Source organism: Oreochromis aureus, unplaced genomic scaffold (assembly GCF_013358895.1).
Source record: "Oreochromis aureus strain Israel breed Guangdong unplaced genomic scaffold, ZZ_aureus HiC_scaffold_388, whole genome shotgun sequence".
Classification (NCBI taxonomy): Eukaryota; Metazoa; Chordata; class Actinopteri; order Cichliformes; family Cichlidae; genus Oreochromis; species Oreochromis aureus.
In genome coordinates this window covers 80,674-102,851 of record NW_024108935.1, presented here as the reverse complement: position 1 = coordinate 102,851, position 22,178 = coordinate 80,674, and the positions used below count along the sequence as shown (strand labels likewise).

The following is a 22,178-nucleotide window of genomic DNA, read 5'->3' as shown; positions in this document are numbered from 1 at the left end:
GTCTGTCCTGCACTCTCTCTCTGTTTCTTTCTCTCTGATTGTGGAATAAAAGTATGAACATGTATTTATAAGTTACACTTGTGTTTGAGTCCTGCAGCTTATCACACATTTGATTTCCATGTGTGACAACTGCAAGTGTCCAGAGTGAGGACAGACTGAGGGACCCACTGCTGCACATCATCTGTGAGGCTTTGCACCCCTGATGATCCACCAGGACAAACTCAGCAGTGTGTGAGGAAGAGGAGGAGGAAGAGCCAGCAGCAGCTGACAGATGGAGAGAATAGACAGACTGTTCCCTGTTTGTGAAGGACTGCTAGGAAAGTTTAACATAACTAATTGTCTGTCCTGAATCAGTCTTATTAGGTAATGTTCAAATAATGTTATCATCCCAGTGTTTTCAGTGTGGAGAAAGTACTCAGGGCCTTCAAGTTACACACTATGAAAGGCAGCAACAAGTTTAATATTCAGAAACCTAAAGTATGTATCAGCAGCAGAATGGAGCTAAAAATAAATGTTTGTTTCAGTTCTATGAAGCTTTGAGTATTTTGGATTAGTAGTACTGCTGTGTTTGTTGCATCATATTGCTGTAACTGTTTATATGCTTTATATATTCTGAGGTAAGTTGATCTATAGTGTTACATCATATTCTATAAGGATGTTATGTGTTTGTATACTTTCTGCCCAGTTTGACCCATTTAGCAGAAGTCAGCCTGTTTAAGGCTCTGATATCTATTCTGTATGACTTAAAGCAGTTATGACATGCTCTGATTTTCTCACCCAATAAAGGAATATTTAATATATCAGTCTACTCTTCATTTTATCAGAAACAGTTATCACAGTTTGTACATTTTCTTTTTATAAATATATGTAAGCAATGAGCCAAATTTAGCAATGCCAACATACTGAAGGAACAACATTTGTCTCTTATATATGATACACCTATATATGCACTGTCAAAGATACTTCTCTTTGAGTGAAGATTTAAGGTGATAAGACATATAGATAACTGCAACTTGAATCTGTACTGAGGCTCAGTATTTGACACAGAGTTCATGTTCACTGCTGTAATAGCTAATAATGATTAATATAATAATTATAATATTGGCCATATTATATTTACATTACCAAAGTGATATGACTTTAGTCTCATGAACAACATTAGCTAATTGTTATTTACTAACTAATCTTAAATGACTGTTCATTACAGAAATGAAGCCCAAAAATCATGTTTTACAGTCCTGTGGTCTCAGCCTCAGATACTTATTAAATCACACAAAGCTCTTGTAGAAACAAACAAACAAATGAACAAAATATGTTCTCCTTCATTTCTGTCAAACAAAGTTGTATGACACGTTTCCAGTGGTTAGTATCATGGTTGCTAGGCAACCTGGGAAGCCTGACGGAGACTAGACCGTCCCATACAGACAAACTTGCCGTTTATTTTGCAAATTGAGCTCAACACTGCCCCTAGCGTCCTGGAGCACTTCCGTTGTGATTTGGAGTTTGCATGTGTTGTGGAGTTTGCAAGTGTTTTGGATTTTGCAAGTGTTTTGGAGTTTGCAAGTGTTTTGGAGTTTGCAAGTGTTTTGGAGTTTGCATGTGTTTTGGATTTTGCAAGTGTTTTGGAGTTTGCAAGTGTTTTGGATTTTGCAAGTGTTTTGGAGTTTGCATGTGTTTTGGAGTTTGTACGTGCTTTGTCTCTAGGGGCCACCGTAGAAATATCCTGTCTCAGAGTGACACTGAAAAACTAGTTCATGCATTTATTACTTCTAGGCTGGACTACTGTAATTCATTATTATTAAAGTCCCTGAAAAGCCTTCAATTATTTCAAAATGCTGGAGCAAGAGTACTGACAGGGACTAGAAAGAGAGAGCATATTTCTCCTGTATTGGCTTCCCTTCATTGGCTACCGGTTGAATCTAGAATTGAATTCATAATCCTGCTCCTCACATACAAGGTCTTAAATAATCAGGCCCCATCTTATCTTAATGACCTTGTAGTACCATATCACCCCATTAGAGCACTTCGCTCTCACACTGTGGGCTTACTTGTTAAAAAAGTAAAGGCAGAGCCTTCAGTTTTTGTATGTATTATTGTAGGCAGAGCCTTCAGTTTTCAGACCCCTTGTCAATGGAACCAGCTTCCAGTTTGGATTCAGGAGACCGACACTATCTCTGCTTTTAAGATTAGGCTTAAAACTTGCCTTTTTGCTAAAGCATATATTTAAGGCTGGATCAGGTGACTCTGAATCCTCCCTTAGCTATGCTGCAATAGGTGTAGGCTCCTGGGGGATTCCCATGATGCACTGAGTATTCCTTCTTCACCTTTCTCACTCACTGTGTGTTAATAGACCTCTGCACTAATTCATAGTTGTTATTAATCTCTGGCTCTCCTCCACAGTATGTCTTTTATCCTGTTTTCCTTCTCTCACCCCAACCGGTGACAGCAGATGGCCGCCCCTCCCTGAGCCTGATACTGCTGGAGGTTTCTTCCTGTTAAAGGAGAGTTTTTCCTTCCCTCTGTCAACAAAGTGTTTGGTCATAGGTGGTCATATGATTGTTGGAGTTTTTTTCACACCTGAATTTAATTGCTAAATTACCTCCTCAACATGTCTTGAAGTTCTCCAGAGGACTGGTAATGACCTACTCATTTGATTCAGGTTTGTTGACCCAGGGTAAGATCTAAAACCTGCAGGACACCGGCACTCGAGGCCTGGAGTTGCCTACCCTGCTATACATCATCATTTTAAATGTAAATTGGTGTACTTCAGCTTTTTGTAAACCAACACTGACCATATGGAAAACAGCCACTTGTGCCAGTCCAATACAGTGCTTTATAATAAATTGACTGCAGTACAGCAAGCTAAGGTGTTTATCCCATATAGATACGTCCATAAATATTTGGACAGAGACAAAAGTTTTTCTAATTTTGGTTCTGTACATTACCACAGTAAATTTTAAATGAAATAACTCAGATGCAGTTGATGTGCCGACTTTCAGCTTTAATTCAGTGGATTTAAAAAAAAAGATTGCATAAAATGTGAGGAACTAAGCCATTTTTAACACCATCCCTTCATTTCAGGGGCTCAAAAGTAAAGTTGGACAAATTAAATACCTCAGAAAATAAAATGTTCATTTCTAATACTTGGTTGAAAACCCTTTGATGGCAATTATATTGTGAAGTCTTGAACTTATTGACATCACCAGATGCTGGGTTTCCAACTTTTTAATGCTCTGCCAGGCCTTTACTACTACTTATTAGCAGCTTTTAGTAATTTGACTGCATTTAGTTAGATTTGAGCAGACAGTATGTCTCTGAACACCTCAGAAGGTACATGTCCTGTGTCACATCATCATTAAACACTAGTGTCCCAGTGCCACTGGCAGCCATGACTTATTGGTTCATTACTGTATTTGAAGCACATGTGTGACTGCATGTATTTGGAATGTCTCACTGTTATTTATTAGGTGACAGAGGCAGCTCTGCCATGTTGTAGCTCAGACAGAGGTGAAGAGGCGAGGTCACAGGTATTTATTATCATGACAATTGTTAGGCTGCTGATGTAATACCACAATTTGAATCTGAATTGACATGTCTCACTTTTATATGGCACGAATCAATGTGTTATTTTATCAGGTGGCAATATGTCCTAGTGCAGTCAGAGGGGAAGAGCCAGGGCCAAAGGTGAGGCACATCAAGCACATAATAATAATTTTAATCTGAGGATAAAACGCATGTACTGAGGCTGAAAGAAGCTTCAGTGCTCTCAGAAGACTAAAAAACATGGCTAAGGTCAACATTGACTCAAATGAGATTAAACAATGCTGCTGTGTGCCATGTACACCAGGAGAGACTGGACAGTATAGATGTAAAACAAATATGCCAGCAGTTTATCTCAGTTAACGAGAGGAGAAGGCATGTGTTTGGCTCCTTCACATAGTGGACATTGAGTTGTTGTGTGGGGCACCAGTAGTCCATGTCTGTTGCTGTAACAGTAGTTCATGTTTAGAATAAAAATCCCAGCTCACTGATTTGATCGGGGCAATAGTGTGCCTAAACTAATTTTGCTGAGAGATCTTTTACTTTGTGGTAATCTTAGATGAGTAGTTTTATGGACAAAAGCCACCAGGTCATTCACTGTTCCCTTAGTGCTAATGTATAAGAGATGTTGGTGTACTATAACTGAAGTAATGTTGTTAAGTCTGTAAAGTCATATTCTTTTATTGTCATGACTCTATTTTATTTTTGTATGATACCTGATTTATATGGAATATGGCTCAAGTAAACTAAAGTCTTAAATACTTAAGTAATTTAACATTATATAATTCACATATAAAACTATGAATTGTAATTTTAAATGGTTTAAAAGCATGTAGAATAGCATATGTAGGCAAGTATATTTCTCCTTTTTTTTTTTTATCAAGAAGCAAAGACAAAAGGGGGAAAGAAACAGGGCAGAGTTCGGTGGTTGAATCATCCGTCCCTCACCAATGCCAAAACAAAATCTACGCGCTTGATAGTTTTATATGCATTAGTTTTCTTGTCTTAGTAAGTGCTAAAAAAAAAAACTTTAAAAACACCTAAACTATTAATTGGTAATTTATGTTTTTTTGATTTTATGTCCAGCCAGATTGGTTCACATTTTTTAAAAAAAAACTTGATAAACTGAGTTCAGCTGACATGTTGTGAGTTCTTCTAACTAGTGTAGTTTAATCCAAATTGTGTTATACAGCAAATTAAATGAATAAAATGCTTATAGCATCAACTAATTTGTTTAAGTGTAGTTAATTTGAAGCTTTACAAAGCTATAACTTAATTCAGTCAAAGCAACAAAATCACTTGACTGACTCAAGTTGAGTCAACAAATCCTTTTTTACAGTGTGTGTTCACAGATTGAATGAACACAATAATACACTGCCTCCTGTGCTTGTTATTTTTAAATTAAACAGTGCCATCCTGTGGTTGAGAGTGAGTTGCTGATAAAGATACAAAGTGAAAATAAAAATCAGTGGAGATTTTGTGGAGATATGTCCAAGTAAAGCTTATTCCTGTGCTTTTGCTCGTTTAAGGCAAGTCACTAACTCTCCTGGGTGATGTTAGTAACTTAATGTGCTTCACCTTACTCGTCAAGTCTCTACTCCTCTGTATAAATAAGATGTGTGTTTTTCTTATCCTCCTCCAGATTGTTTTTGTCATGTATTCAGTGTCCCAGCAATGCTTTCCTTGATCGAGTTCCTGTATGCTTAGTGCTGAGTAGTTACATAGTGTTCCACCTACATACAGAGAAAGTACATTATGTTTTCTCGTAAATGCAAAATTCTCTTGAGCAAGTTAACACACTGTGGTATCTAAGCCGCAAAGACAGGCAACATAATGATGGGGAAAATATGATGACCAGCAGAGTGGTGCGGGTAACCATAATTTCCATCACCGTGGTCTTGTGGAGAATGAGACATTGTAGTGCACTCTGCTCTACTGCAGGTTTAAACTAAGGACATGTCTGAAATGTCTCTTTAGTTCCTCTAATCACTCATTAGGTAGAAAATTATGTGTTACGATTAACAAAATTCTATTTGGAAAAATGTGTAGAAGAGTATCACCACACGATATTTCTTTTATTTAAGTCTACACACAGGGTCTTACAGACTTAGCTGCAAAGAAAGAGCGTGAACAGGAAACCCACATTTTTCAAAGGTGTCAGAGACAAACAGTCAACATTATCAGTACAAATTAAAGAGGAGAGACTCAGGATGGATCGCAGACATGCTAAACACAAAAATATCGTTTTCTTTTAACGTTTGTCACCCTGTGTTAATATGCAATCATTTTTATTAGTAATTTACAGTGTGCACTGTAAATTACAGGCTTTGAAACTTTAAGTGGAAAAACAAATCTACAAAACAGATCTTCCTTTGGAAACAATATAAAAAACTCAGAGAAAATATGTTTAAAACAGTCTTGTGTTGGAGCAGTCAGGTCGTTGCACACAGCTAGTAGAATAAAGATCACATAACCACAGACAGATAAAGTGAAGCTTAACCACTACTTGCACATATCTTTGTCAAGGTAGTGACAATAAAAGGAAGTGGTTACTAGCAGATGAAAAGACGCCATTCGTTTGAGGGTGCATGCTGTTTAAGCATATGGAAATTTAAAGCATAATTAATATAATATTTAAATTATAAAATCATTGCATTAAACAAGAAGGTTGATTAAACAATTCATTCTCATTAAAGAAAATTATTTCAGTTTTGCATGAAAAGTGACATCAAAATACTGCAGGATACTTTCAGTGTATGCCTGTTTTGCAATGTTTAATAAGCAGGAGTTCAAATATGAGAAGGGTTTGAACAAACAAGTTTAAATACCTTTTAAATGACAAGACACTTTCAAACTATTTCAAGAAATCCTGACATCAATAAAACAACCTGGGCCAATGACACCACTCTGCATTTAACCATTAGTTATTAATAATCTCTGACTCTACCACCGCATGTCTTTGTCCTGTCTCCTTCCTCACCCCCAACCAGTCGTGGCAGATGATTGCCCCTCCTTGATCCTGGTTCTTGCAGAGGTTATTTCCTGTTAAAGGGAGTTTTCCTTTCCACTGTTGCCAACTCTTGGCTCATAAGGGGACGTATGATTGTTGGGGTTTTCTCTGAATTATTGTAGGTCTTTACCTTAAAATATAAAGTCCCTGAGGCCACTGTTTTTGTGGTTTGGCACTATATAAACCAAATTGAATTTTAATTGAACAACATATAAAGAAGACTGCGGAGGAATGTAGCATTAATGAATTATAACTATTTGATTTCAAATACAAAAAGGAGAACATAATGAGACCGACATAATCCATATACACTGTAAAAAAGAAAATGTTGAGAAAACTTAAAATTTCAAGGCAACATGATGCAAGAGATTTTTGAGTTTTCTCAACTTTTGCTAACTGTTGTTGACTCAACTAAGATTTACAAGTTCTGCCAACTTGGATCTTCTTGTTCACCTAATTAGGATAATCCTGGAAGTCTAACGAAGAAATTCTGGTTTCAATGCCATGTATTTCTGCCTTCACCAAACACAGATATTCTTGTTGAGTAATCATACAATTCTTACTCCAGTGAGTTGAAAATTTACCTATATAAACAAAGGAAAATGTATGTTGTTATTATACTTGAAAAAAACACTTAATAAATAGATATAGAATAAAACAAAGCACAATTCAATGTTATCTAAAAGCTTATTTATTTTGTTCAACAGTCTTTTCAGTACATTTCAGAATGTCATGGGTAGTAGGGTGAATTTCTGTTAAAAAAAAACAAAAAGAAAGAAAGAAAAGAAATAACAAACAAAAACGTGTTGCCAGTTTCTTTTGGGTGCTTTGAGCACCCCAGCAGAGACCTTAAAATTCCAGAGTCCAAAACCAAAAAAGAAAAGTGTCCAGCAACTTAATAATTCATGCACACACACCCTGACCGTCTTGTAAAAGCTCAACATTACTATTGCACATTAAATAGGGTAGTGCTACAAACGATTGCCTATGCACCCAGACATTGACATTTTACACAGGCTTACTATGATGAACTATGGAAGTTAAAAGTTCTTAGAAATGTTACCATCAATGAAGAGGAAACTAACACTATAACAAATCTTTAAAATACTACAAGACAAATTTTCACCATATATTCTCAACAATACAGATTCATCTGACTAAAATTTACATTTCGAATAATGATTTATCCACTTCACCTTCATATTGTCCGACCAGGCCAAAATAAGATGGCCTGAATTGCTTCAAAGGTAAAACTCATCTGCTTTGGATAATCAATGTTGAGGGCATACAGAAGGCCAAAGAGGTGTGCCAGGGCAGTAGAGAGATCTGGAATGTTATGTAGCACGATGTCCCCTTCCAACACAACTGCATGTTCTCGTACAGACGTATCAGCATCGTCATCTTGTAGGATGGTGAGGATGGCAACTGATGCACCGTTCAACACTGGTTCCAAAATGTCAGTGTCCTGAAGAAAAGTAAAATATGAATTATTGAAAGCTAAGAAAAACTAAAGACAAAACAAATTTCTAAAGATTTTAACTTTAACCTCTATACCATGCTGGTCGTTTGACCCATGGAGGTTTTAAGAAGAAAAAGCTTATTTTCTTTTAATTAATGCCACCTTGTGAGTTTTGTACAAAAATATTTTCTGCTATGGAACAACCACTAACAATGCCCAGCTGCTGCTCAGCAGAAAAAAAGGAGTGAGAGTTATGACAACTGCAATCCCCACTATAAAATTATCTGGACTGCACTGAGAAAGTGTACATTTCCATTTTGGATAAACTCATCCTTTAAAAACATCTCATAGCAATTAGTTTTACTTGCATTACTTTTTTGTACTTACTAAGCACTTCAGGAAAACCTCTGTTGCATCTTCTCTTGAGGAAAATGGGCAGGCCTCTCAGTGCCCGTTGGACACAGTGTTGGATGTCTAAAGAGTATTCAGTGGAAAACAAGAATTTCAATTAGTGAAGTAACATGGTGTACTATACACAATGCAAAATCAGAACTCTCATAGTAATGAAAGTAAAGCACAGGTCAGACCCAGCAACACGCAAAACGTACAACCCCCCCCCGCCCCAAAAAAACAACACCACCACCATGTTAACAATTTTACTTTCGTTTTACAAATTAAATAAAATACTGCCAAATAAGAACAAAGCAATGACTCATGACATTCATTTTTACTGACATATCCACTGATGTGTTTTATTTGAAGCCAACATCTTTTTCAGTTTCTGTTAAGAGAAAAGTATACTCTCTTCTGAAAATGTCAGATAAAGGAGCACTTCACTCACCTGTTCATCAAGTTTATCCAGGAGGTCTTCCATCTCCTCACCAAGAACTCCCTTCTTAGACCAGTACAGTTTCAGCAGGCCAGGCACAACTTTGTCAAGGGATGCATTGAAGGTCCCCAGGAGGTCTTTGCTTGTGATCCGATGAAATTTTCAGATATCTAAACAATACATTCACCAAAATATTGTCATTTATTCAACACAGAAAATTCCTGGGTAGCTGTCTTGGACAGTCTGCACCATGTTATATGCCTGACTGTGTCATCAACAGCAAAACCTACCTACTTCAAAAATCTCTCATGAATACGTCTTTTGCACAGGAATAGAAACACCTCCCACAAAACCCAGTATCAATATGAAAATACATATTATGTTCTAAGTTGCACCAAAATCTGTGACCAATCAGATTCTGTGACCTGCCTTAGTATTCTTTCCCTAACAATCTCAGACTATAGAAGTCCTATTTCTAGCACAAAAAGAAAAAAAAATACATGCTAAGTCAAAATTATGAGATTGCCTTTCTGTTTCACAATTTTGATTTAGCATGGGGACTCTTGTACTGGCAGAAATGTTCAGGGTAAGGATTTCAATATAACACTGGCAAGGGCCTTGACTGGAGTGGTAACACAAGATAATAAAGTTGGCCAATGCATTACCCCAGCAAATACCGTACTGCTTCAATATAAGTATAAATCATGCCCAATTTGAATAATAATTAAATTATAAATAAATTAGGACAGTCTTACCTCCTCAGAGGAAAACAGCGCAGGTCATCTCTCCTGGACCTCAGATACCATAGGCTGACACTCCACGACCTCTCTCCGCCTGAGAGAAAATGTTTGCAATAATGAAACATTTCAATATAATGTAGAAAAAAAAAACGAGAAAAAAAAAAAGTTACGGATCGGACTCCCGATCCTTACTGCGCATGTGCAAAGTCGGACCGTACAGATCGCGTCTACCCGTGGAATTGTACATAAAATCAATACTCCACCAACAAAAGGCTCTCAAAACAATACAATACTTTCCACAGCTTTGAAGGATGGGTCAGGTGTATCCTTCGTGGCCCACCCTATGCCAGAATTCATAGCACGGCCCAGCCGATTCTAGTTTCAAACAATGGCGGCAGCCACTTAGTTTTAATATTACTCTTATTACTCTTTCTGGGTCACAAAGTAAACTTTTAAGGTATTTTCAGGCGAGAATGTAGCTGTGTAAATTTCAAATATCTGCTCAGTTTATTAAGACAACACATTTTTGCAAAAATGCTTTCTACGTTTTGGAGACGTCTGTTACCACCAGCTTCGATAGCTAGCTGGGGATTCAAGGCTCGCTAGAGCAGCGAACTCCTGGCATATCATTTTCAACCCCTCGCGGTCCTTCGCTAGCTTAAACATGATATATAAGTCCCTTAGATGACTTAAATATGTTATTGTTTGGCTTTTTTCAGTGCTTTACTCTGTTCCACCCTCCTGGGTCCTCAGGAGGATGCAGCCTAGCGCTTGTAGAAAATCCTAATAACAGATGTCGTTAGCTTACCTGCTAGGGCAAATGGCCAGCAGCTCCCCGCACCTGTCCAAAAAATGGTCAAATAATACACTCCAACTTCAGACCAGGTAAAATCCGTAATGGTCGAAAAAATTGTAATTTTCATCCAACTTTGGCCACGTTTGTTCAAAATTTCTTAGCAGGTTTTCAGTTCAGAACACATCGACAAACCACTATCACACAGTCTGCTCAGACTCGTTTGGTCTAGTTCAAACTTATTCAGACCACGACGTGTGCCAGTCACCCACGGGTTTCCCACCGGTTCCCAACTCGACTCAAAAATCTACTCAAAAGTTGATAGTCTTTGTTATGCTCGCTAGAAAATCTTAGTTAGGACAACAATGGAAGAAATTTGTTGGGCAGACAAGCTATTTTAGGTTGTAAATGGAAAGTTTTATTTCTAAGTCAGTTTAATTTGAAAACTTTACTCAAATCAACAATTACTAGTTATCGTTTTTACAGTGTACTTCTACTCAAAAAAAGTGGCAAAGCATCTGGTTTTCTGAGAATATTCCATATGCATGAGATGAATATTTGAAAGAAAATGCTTTAGTGAGCGTAGTTAAAAAAAAAAAGTTCATAGTTAAAAAAAATAAAATAATTCAAAGTCACTACTCTCAAATACTCTTCTTATTAAAGACATCTACCTCTAAAGTCTGATTCACAATCATTATCTAATAATGGGCTTTAGTGCAGGCCCTTTATCCTGTCTCTGAAACATTGGGTTTAATCCCCTTTCCCTTTATTCTTACTTTTTTAAAATTGACTGCTTCATTTAAACAAAGTGTTGTGAATGACTGGAACTGCTGTGCTCCCAGCCAGAGCTGTATGTCTGAGTTGAAGATGCTGTAGCAGCCCTGTTGTCCCCTTATTCCCTGTGACTGGAAGGCTTATAAGCTCAGAAGTGATCATAGATTGAATTCCACCTCTCCATATACTGACTCCTCCGCTTGCTACGTTCACAGTGATGATTGGCACCTTGTGGTTGAGGGAGAGCTGCCTATGAAGACAGAAAGTGAAAATGAAAGCTAGAAAATTAAGCAGAAATATGTGATTGTTAAAGATGACAAAGTTCTTCTGACCTCTTCTCCTGACTGAGGACTATTTTGACTGGATCCAGATTTGGTGTCCTCATTGTAACTTTTCTGAAAAGTAAAAGAAATAAAACCTCTAATCTTTCAAGCACCTCAGCATATGAGCCTAGGTTCCAAAACACTGTAGACTTTAACGTGACCATAAGAAACACAAAAAATCTTCTTCATATTACTTCTTTCATTATTGTTGATTTAAATGAAACATATTCACATGCAACACAAATGGACAGTTGATAGCAATGGGAAATGTGCAAATTGTTCTGGTGATTAAAACAAATTTAAACCATTTTACAGTATATTTACTGTATGTTTTAATAAAATTATGTGTGATAGTTCTTAAAGCATTGTTATTATTGTGGTTATTGCAGTATTAGGATTAAATTTTGGAATACTGCACTATAAATTTTTATCCCAGTAACTCTGTTTGTGCTGCTTTAGCATAACAATTCAATCTTTACATTCACATACCAACCCATTCTCAACATTTCTCACGTTTATGCATCCACTCGGAGTCAAAGCAGAGCTACATGTGCAGGCCTGGAACATATTAGCAAGTCAGATCCTTTATCTACTGTGTCAAAACTGCCGCACCAAACAACATGCACAAATTTTCACTTTTTTCTTCAATTGTGTGATTTTTTTTTAATTGAATGTGAACTTTATGTTGTGTAGTGTTTGAATCTATTGAGTAAAAATCCCAGTTTTTGTAGGACTGGCTATCAAACCTTAATACTTTAACACTAAATAAAATATATGAGCACAGACAGTAAATCAAATGCCGTTTTATATTTTTAAGTAGATTGACTTAAAATCTACTTTATTTTGTTTCTGAATAAACTGAAAAATGTTTGGAACATTCTGTTTTTGTTACAGAATTTAATAACAATGTGACTTATTTAACACAATGAAAGTCTGATAGACATTACTGAGTCATTAAAACAACCTGCCCATACTGAAACACCACATAAGCCCTGAGGCAGTACTGAAGGCCTGTTCTTTGTTATTTTAAAACTTGATCTTCCAATCAACAAAAACCATGATACGAGCCCCACGGATCATTTTAGAACCTTCAGATATTTCAAAACTTGGACATATGAATAAAACTGAAATGCATGGTCAACGTGAAAAATACTCACTTGTACTGACAATTCTACAACAGTACAGAAAAGAGAAATGTTCATCCATTCATTACGAAAGAGGTTTTACTCACCTACAGAAGCAGATGGCTAGCATGGTGCCACATAGAAGGAATCCAATTGCAGGTGGGAGTATGTATAGAAAAGTCTTTGATGAAGTGGATTCTGTATAAAATCAGCAGTGAATTAATTTAAATGGCTTGTTTGACCTTTACTAGAAGTGATTCATCTGCCTTTTTTGTTCTACCTACCTTTGGGACTCTCAGACACAGTTAAATTCCATGTAATGCTGTTTAGGCCACTTTTGTCTATTATGCTACATGTATAAAGTCCTTCATCTTCAGATTGAGCACTAAAAATAATTAGCTTTGTAGGGAACTCATGATTTATTTTCAGTCTATGTGATGAGAAATTTGAAAAGTTGCGATTCAGTGCAATAGAATATTGAAAAACAGATCTGTTGTTTGTCCAGGTGATCGATGTTGCATTTTTTTGGATATGTTGCAAGTTAATGTCACTGAGTGTCCTATGGATGCAAACACAGTTCTGTTTCCTTCTTCAGCAACCTCTGAAAGTTAAAGGGAACAATGAATCATTATATAATTATATCTGGTTTTAATTTGGATAAGAAAGATGAATCACAACCCAAAATGTGCTCTTTACCTGCAAAAACATGCCATATCACTAATAGCTGAATAAAGAACAGTGTTGCTTGATTTAGCTTGAACGTCATGACCTTCCCAGAGATATAGAAACAGACCTGAACTTCACCGTCGGCTTTATTTGCATCTGAGGAGGAGCTGCAAAAAAAAAAAGGAAGTGGTTAGTTGCTCTGTTGCTAAGCAGATAACTCTCGTCTACATGTAGGTGATTGACCTTAACTTTAAATAATAATGTATGTGGAAGTAATATTTCATGTCAACACAAAAAGACACGTCGTTGTTTTTATTAAATAAAAAAAAAATAATAAAATAAAAACAACTGGGAATACATTTATAGTATATATATAATTTTATCAGATGCATGCTGAAAAAAAGCAGGGACATTTTGCAGACTCAATGATTCTTATAAATTCTGGGCGTTACAATGGGTTTTCTTATATTGCTCAGTTTGCAACAAAGCCACTAATTCTTGCACTTATTCTGCCTCATGACATTTTTACTACAAACTTCCACTTTAACTTAGCCATTGTTGATTCATAAAAGAATGAAGACTTGTAAAAAAACAAAAATAGTATCTAGAGGCATCTCCATCCATTTTCTTCCACTTATCCAGTTTAGGGTTTAATTTTTGAACTGTGACAAAAAAAAAATGTTAATTTATCTATCCACCTCATGTGCAGAGCAAAGGTCCATAACCACTACAAAGGGCCACACACATGGTCTTACTGCCTTAAGTGCAAAGAAAGAGCATCAACAGGAAATTCACACATTTCAAAGGTGTCAGAGTCAAATTTCACATAATTGTTACACTTTAAACATTATAGTGTCAGGATGGATCACAGATATATATTGAACATCACATCACAAACATAACTTTTTTTCTCTTTAGAAGGTGTAGCAATGTTTATTAATACTTCTACAGCCAAAATCTCTTGGTAACCAAGCAACTGGACAAGAAGCCTCTTGGATCAGAGGACAACTGTCTTGGAGACATTTAAAGAAGTCCACTTGCTTTCTTTCAATTTGCTTAAACCAGGGTCGGCAACCGCGGCTCCGGAGCCGCATGCGGCTCTTTAGTCCTTATACTGCATGCTCCGCGTGGTTTGGGAAAATAAATTAGAAGTATTTAGCTGAAGTGTATTTTATTTATGTTAGTTCTTTTAACTCGTAGTTCTAAATTGGAAGATTGTTGTGATTTTGAAATATAAAAATAAAATTATATTCTATTATTTTTCATCGCTCAAAATAAGAGTCACACTCGCGGAAGCCGGTATACCCGCCGAAACGCCGTGCATTTATCGAGACTTTCAACCCCAGGTAGGCCAATTACGGATCTTCGGATCCACATTATGTCAGCAGCTGTTCTCCACCGTGAACTATGTTAAAGACAAACACCGTGAGTAAACTGACTTCCTATATCCCCGATTTGCGGATTCTGTGCGCAGAGGTTCAGGAGCAGAAGTCCCATTGTAAACAAATCACGGCAGACCCGACGATGTTTCCATGAACACGCTTTTGAGCATCTCTTTATTGAGCACTTTTCACACACGGTTGCTGTACGCATACAGCCGGCTGTAGCTTTTCAGCTCAGAGTCCGACATACACCACCAACAACACAACAGCACAGATAGCGCAGACGTAAAGGCGGCGAGGCGTGATTGCGGTGTCGCTCAGGTGCGTCCGACTCCCCTGCAGCGGCGCTGCAAACCACGCCCCGCCGCGCATTAACCAGGTAAAATACATATTTAGGCAGAATTTTGCAAATATCTATTTTTCATTTTTCAGCAGCATAGTACTTTTTTCCAATTATTTTTAAGAGTCAGGTCAAGGTTCCAACAGCCCAAAGGCGATATAAGGGTGGCGACTGACAACAGTTTTTTGTTTGCTACATGGATCATTTTAGTTCAGCTGGGTGTCTTTCCTTTTGTTATATTTCTTTAAGAGTTCAAAATGTGTTAATTACGTAAATAAATGCAATTTTCTCTGCAGCACTTCATGGATTTCATAAGCAACACACCTTAGTTGTTCACACAAAGCACAAAGGTAAAAAACAATATATACAGTGTTATCTTCATTTTAGATGTCAAAATTTTGACATCTAAAAGTATTTGCGGCTCCCAGTGTTTTCTTTTGCGTGGAAACCGGGTCCAAGTGGCTCTTTGGGTGTAAAAGGTTGCAGACCCCTGGCTTAAACTGTTGTTCACTTTTTTTTTAGTTGTAATTTCCTCTTTGCACACACGGTGTCGCACTTTGTTGAATAGTGCTGAATTTGTTGATTACTTCTCCTTGTCTTTGCTTCTGCTACTCCATTCAGGTTTCCTGGAGGTTGTATGATTTCTTTAGACAGACAAAAGGAGGAAAGTCAGAAGGACAAAACAAATAACAAAGAACAACAAAAGACATACATTTACCCCACTTTGCTACTTTTATATATAAAAAAAAGTATATCTTAAACAGCTTTAAAAGCATGTGCTACCAAAGAATTTTCACTGTTACTTTTATTACTTTTATCTATACTTTTTTGCTGTGCCATGCCATTTTCAAACTAAGACAGAGAACAAAGAGAACAGTAGTGGTCATAGAAACACAAAAGCTTAACTTTAAGGACTTTAAAGACTTTTAAACACTAATCAAAAACACTTCTCAAACAGGTTTCTATCCGTTTTTTTTTTTTTTTTCAGCAGTGTGCTATATCAGATTTTCTTTTAACGGGCTGCTATACTGTTTTTTTCTTCTAACTGCAAGTCAAGCAATCAATCTGTTGTTCACTGTCTCGGCTGGACTAATCTTACCAACGTGGAGGGCTTATTAGAAATGCTATTCTCTCTTTTCAACTCGAAACTTCAACTTTTAAAGTGTAAAAATCTAATATTCATAAACACCACAGCTCAAAATAATTTTAGCTCCCAATAGCCTCACCGATTGGTTTCTCACAACTTAAGTTTTACAGAACAAACAACTCCACACCCAGAAAGTAAATGCTTTTATTATGTGTGATAAACTGGACAGTAAGGTGATTGGTCAAAACAGTTTAGGGTGGCCTTAGGTCTGATGTCGCCTCAGGTATATTCTTCTGCAGCTTTGTGTCCACTTCACCCATCACCATGGCAATCACTTCTCACCTTCTGTCAGACATGCATAAAGACAGAGTTGAGTTTATTCCATAAGAGCACATTTATGACGGAGGCCCCATTCCTGTGAAGGGTCTTAGTCTTGTGTCTGTTAGTATGAGAATAACAGTCTACTTCCAAAACTTCTGTACAATACACTGTGTGCAAAAAACCCCACACATAAATGTGTGATTCTAATTATGAGATATTAGCCTTACAGATAAAAATAAATCCCAATACTACGTTTTTTGTAAGCTACTGTGCTGTCCACAAATAAAGCTTGAAGCAGTTCAGACTATTAGAACCAGCACAGAGCCTGTTATATTTATACAGTCTTAGAGCAATTGCTGCATCTTTTAACTCTTAGTATCAGAAACTAATGTGGACTAATGTGTTTAATGTCATCATTTTAAACTTTTTAATTTAATAAAAAGCATTTTAAGCATTTTAATTTTGTTCCCAGGAAAAACATTATTTACAAGAGCCAGGTTTAATCAAAGAACACAGCAAGCGAATAAGACTGTTGACTCGTTTGTCACCGCACTTTATGCTTTGGCTGAAAACTGCAGTTATGGTGCATTGCATGACCAGTTAATAACAGAACGCCTTGTTGTGGGACTGAGGGACATCAGCTTAGCGGAGAGACTTCAAATAGATAAGGATTTGACGCTGGAGAAAGCAGTTCATCAGGCCTGGCAGACCTTACTGTCAGAAACAACAAAGTTAGATTTAAGATAGACACAGGAGCTGACGTCTCTGTTTTCCCTGCCCAGATGTATTACTGCATTCATCAAAATGTGACAGAGTTATGTAAACCAGAAAGACCATTGTTTGGACAAGGCGGTACTCAACTTGATGTGTTGGGTATGTGCAGAGAAACATTATGCACAGGTGAACAAGATTATCAGAGATTTGCACATAGCGGAGGAGAAGGAGGCGCTTGGACTAACATGGGGATGTGAAAGATTTTCTCATTGGGAGACTGACAACAAGCCAATTGTCAACCTGCTAGGACAGCAAGCCCTAACTGAGCTTCCAACCAGAATCCGGTCCGGACATATACATATACATATACATATACATATACATATACATATATGTACGTATATATATATATATATATATGTACATATACATATATATATACATATACATACATGTACATATATATATATATATATATATATATACATATATGTACATATATATATACATATATATATATATATATATATATATATATATATATATATATATATATATATATATATATATATATATATATATATATATATATATATATATATATATATATATATATATATATATATATATATATATATATATATATATATATATATATATACATATATATATATATATATATATATATATATATATATATATATATATATATATATATATATATATATATATATATATATATATATATATATATATATATATATATATATATATATATATATATATATATATATATATATATATATATATATATATATATATATATATATATATATATATATATATATATATATATATATATATATATATATATATATATATATATATATATATATATATATATATATGTATATATATATATATATATATATATATATATATATATATATATATATATATATATATATATATATATATATATATATATATATATATATGTATATATATATGTATATATATGTATATATATGTGTAATATAATATGCGCCGACGCGAGTGGCAGCCATCCTAGTACACTGTTAAAAAAATCCGTAAATTTAGGGGTCCCTTTACCGTGGATTTGCTACGGATTTGCTCCGTTTTGCGAAATACGGAAAGTTTGCTGTTGCGCAAGGCAGAATTTTCTCCCCCAGCCAGAATATTCCGACGCCATTACTTTCAGTGCGGTCAGTGCCTACCTAAATTTCTGCAAGTCACAAGGAAAGTTGGAAACAGGTTGGTTGTGTGGAATGAGAATGGGAATGGAGTGCCACCTTGTTCCCCCTCGTACATTAAATTGGTCTCGATAGGCAGTTGGTAGTGGTGTGTATGTGAGTGGACGTTTGCTGCTAGCTGCGTTAGCATTAGCCAGCCGCCTGCGCTTCGTAAGTACGTCAAAAACCATTTTTTCCCTCCCTCTTACATGAAATTTGGTCTCGATAGTCAGTTGGTAGCCGTGTGTGTTTCATGGTAACATTTGAATGTGTGGGTTTTGCGTTATTTTGAAGCGTGGTTTGCCCAACTAAAGTTAACGTTAGCCCATAAGTTGGATGCGCGCGCGTGTGTGTGTGTGTGTGTAAATTAGCCACATGTGTATTGTTATAGCTCGCTGTGTTACATATGCAAATGGAATGCTGGTCTTACTGAGCTACGCAAAGGACTACTGCAGTTAGGACAAATAGCAAGCATTTTGTAAAAAAATGAAACTACTGTCCTACTTTTGCTTCGAGGAAAACTGCCAGCTGGATACCTGAGCTTGGACTCTATGAACTTGATGAAAATGCTTCTGACCTGTTCAGTTGCCATGATTTGAACAAACTTGATGATTATCATCCACTTTATTCTTACCAGAGGTACCGGTGGCTCATTCCTCTTAAACACACACCAACATGGAACTTGTGAAAACTATGTCAAGAAAGCAATGCCATCGCTCAGTAGCGATCAGATGGATACACTCATGGCTAAACTGGAGGAATTAGGAGTTCTCTCTGTAGATGACCTGAGCCTTGTGGACCCGGAGGACATTAAAGACACTCTGCCATTCATTCAGTGCAAAAGATTCGTCAGAGCTGTCAAAGCATTGGAAGCAGGTGAGTTTTGCCCTCTGTTTTAATGCAAGTTTTCTGAAACTACAAAGGTTTATTCCAAAATGCAAAAAAAAGTTGCCATCAGCTGTACATGGCAATAATTACTCTATAATTGGTTTTCATAATTAGGTCCATTTGTATTCCTGGTTGACCCAAACTGGACATTGAGGACCAATGTATTAATTGATTTGCAACAATTGTGATGTGTTTAATTTATGGAGATGTTTGTCATGTCATCCTTAGATTCACAAACTCCACCGCAGTTCACCCGGCCTGGCCCCTCATCAACACCTGAACCACAGAGGTTTCAGCTGCCCTCAACACCACCTGAGACAGCCGACTCCCCATCCCAAGACACATATTCTGTACCATGGCACAAATTTCCCTCAAAAGTCATGGATGAGTTGCGTGAAAAAAAGTACATAATGGGGAAAGACAGACGAGAGATGGTTCGGATCGTCGCTGAAGATTACCTCCATAAACACCCAGGAAGACCTGGTGGACAAAAGCTGAGGGAACTCGCCAGTATGATTGTAGGACAATATCCTGCCTCCTTCAAGCTGACAGAGCCGTTTGGAAACAAACCTTTTGCAAAAGATGGTTCTGAAACACTCTTTCGTCAGCTGGAACACAGAATTGAAAATATGAAGAGGCCACAAAGCTCACTGAAGAGGCAAGCAGGGGGTGAAAATTCAACAAAGAAAAGGCCCAGGAATTCAGATCGGTATGGATGTGTGGCGTGGGATCCAATCATTGAGGGGGCCGTGTAGAGAAGACCTGCTGTCTAAACGAGATGAGTTGAAACGTGCCTTTCAAACCCAGGATCTTCAGGTGGGTCTGCAATCATCCATTACAGATACAGAAAGCTTTATTAATCCTCGAAGGGCAATTCGGTTCCTACAGTCCACCATCTAGACATACAACCATTCACACAACAATAGTATATAGCAGGAGTAATGCGATAAGGTCTGGGTCCAAGTACAATTTAGGACACATTGTGAAATTGTAGATCGTCTGTAGATCACTATGCCCATAGTCAATTGAAATTGATACCCTGTTTTATTATTTTAATTGGTTAGTTTGACTAACTGTTCGACTGTTTGTCTAACTGCCTCATATCTTTAGGAGTCATCTGTTCGAAAATTGATGACTGAAACCTATCCCATTCAGCGTGAAATCCTCAACGATGATACCACTATTGCCGTTGTAAAGGACGAGTGGCCGTTCCTGTTTGAAGTTCCTCACCTGTTTGATCATGCATCTAAACTCCTTGGCTTCTCTGTACAAAACAAGCTGGCACAGATGTGTTGTTATTGTTATTATTATGATTGTGCTGTGCTGCTCCATATGGAGAGAATTTTGTCTTTATTAATCAATCAAAAAGATTTGCAACCCAAAAAGAGAGTTGAGACCAAAAAAGATAAACTGGCAACCAATCAAATTCAAATAGAATAACTTGGATGAACAATCAAATGGAATAGATTTGAGACCAAAAATCAGGAAGTGACAACCAAAAAAGCAGGACATTTGAGATCAAAACAGAACAGGTTGCAAATGAAAATGAAATAATTCATTTTATTTTAATTTTTTCAAAATTTCTCCATAGCTCCAAACGAAAATGAGTGTTAGTCTTATGTAGGCTACTTGTACAAAATTAACACCTTGAACAGGAACTTTCCAAAAAGAAAAGGGGATCAATGACTTCCTTGACTCCAAAGGGATGAAGACGGGCGAAGGTCCAATACAGCTCATCTGTGGCATTTCAAAATACTTCAAGGAAGACTCTTATAAACTCTTCCACCAAAAAGAGGTAGATGTTGTAGATTTTAAACTGTGTGCAAGATAATTATTTGCATCCAGTGGTGAACCAAGTAACCAACCACAGTAGGAAGTATAGATTCCCCTAATTGTGCTGCTGATATTCTCTATAAACTATTTACATTAATGTTTGTGCATAATGGCTACCTCTGTCTGATGAAGACACTAGCAGATAGTCAATTTGCCAGCAGGCTTGTGTGCACTGGAAACATTAATTCATGTATCATGTCTGTCACCAAAACAGATCTCTGCAGATCCTGAAGTCGAACTCCCAGTGACCCCATGCATCCTAATCAGAGGTTTGTAGTTAAATCTTTTTTTGTATCCCAGCAAGCTGTTGTAAGCTGTTGTTATAAGCTGTTGTTGTGTCATATTTATTAAAGAAATGTTTTGCTTGCCTTAAAAATATAGGATTATTTTTTTTTTGTAAATCGTACATGGTTTTTATCTGTGTTTAAGGTGACCAGCAATTCAAGATTGCTGTTGATGGGTTACTTGTCAATGACCACATCACCTCTCCCATTGTGGCCTTGAGCTACGTCTTCTCCATGTTTTATGTCTGCAACGTCCAATACCCACCGGAGATGGCTTTTACTCTCGAATTCATGCAAAGGTAAGCACTCATTGTTTGGAAATACTTTGTAAATGTGACTTTGCCGTGCCTTTCTGCACCTGACCTGCTTTTTGTCAATCTACACTAAACCCGTTTGTCTGAGATGTACAAGCTCAAAATGTGTCGCCACATGCTGTGAGCTTTTAGATCAGCTGTTATTGGCTTATGATCCCCCTGAATATGGATTTGTTCGGAGATTTTGTAGCTCCCTGTTGAAGACTATTGTTGGAATAAATGTGTCATATCTTTTTAAAGGGCAGGTAACATGCTTTTTGCTTTAAATAGTGTCCTAAGTCAATCAATAACAAAACAAACATAACATGATTCTAGTTGGGAAATGGAGCAAAAACACATTTTTTTTCAGAATGGTTTGTTGACACAAAATTCGTTTGAGCTATCTCTTTAAAACCATTAGCACCTGAGACCAGGTTATGTCAGTGGTGGTCAAACCTTTTCATGTCAAAGACACACAAACTGAAATTTATTTGGCTGCAGACCCCAAACTCAAAATATGTTGTT

At 36.7% G+C, this 22,178-nt stretch overlaps 1 long non-coding RNA gene across 1 annotated transcript; it reads right to left on the bottom strand.

Annotated features, from left to right (window-relative positions):
* Positions 1 to 7,651: 7,651 nt before the first annotated feature.
* Positions 7,652 to 9,656, bottom strand: LOC116330678. Its single transcript, XR_005610801.1, has 4 exons — positions 9,594 to 9,656; positions 8,851 to 9,008; positions 8,397 to 8,483; positions 7,652 to 8,015 (listed from the first exon to the last, which is right to left on the bottom strand). It is a non-coding gene; the product is annotated as an uncharacterized LOC116330678 (long non-coding RNA).
* Between the last annotated feature and the right edge of the window lie 12,522 nt (positions 9,657 to 22,178).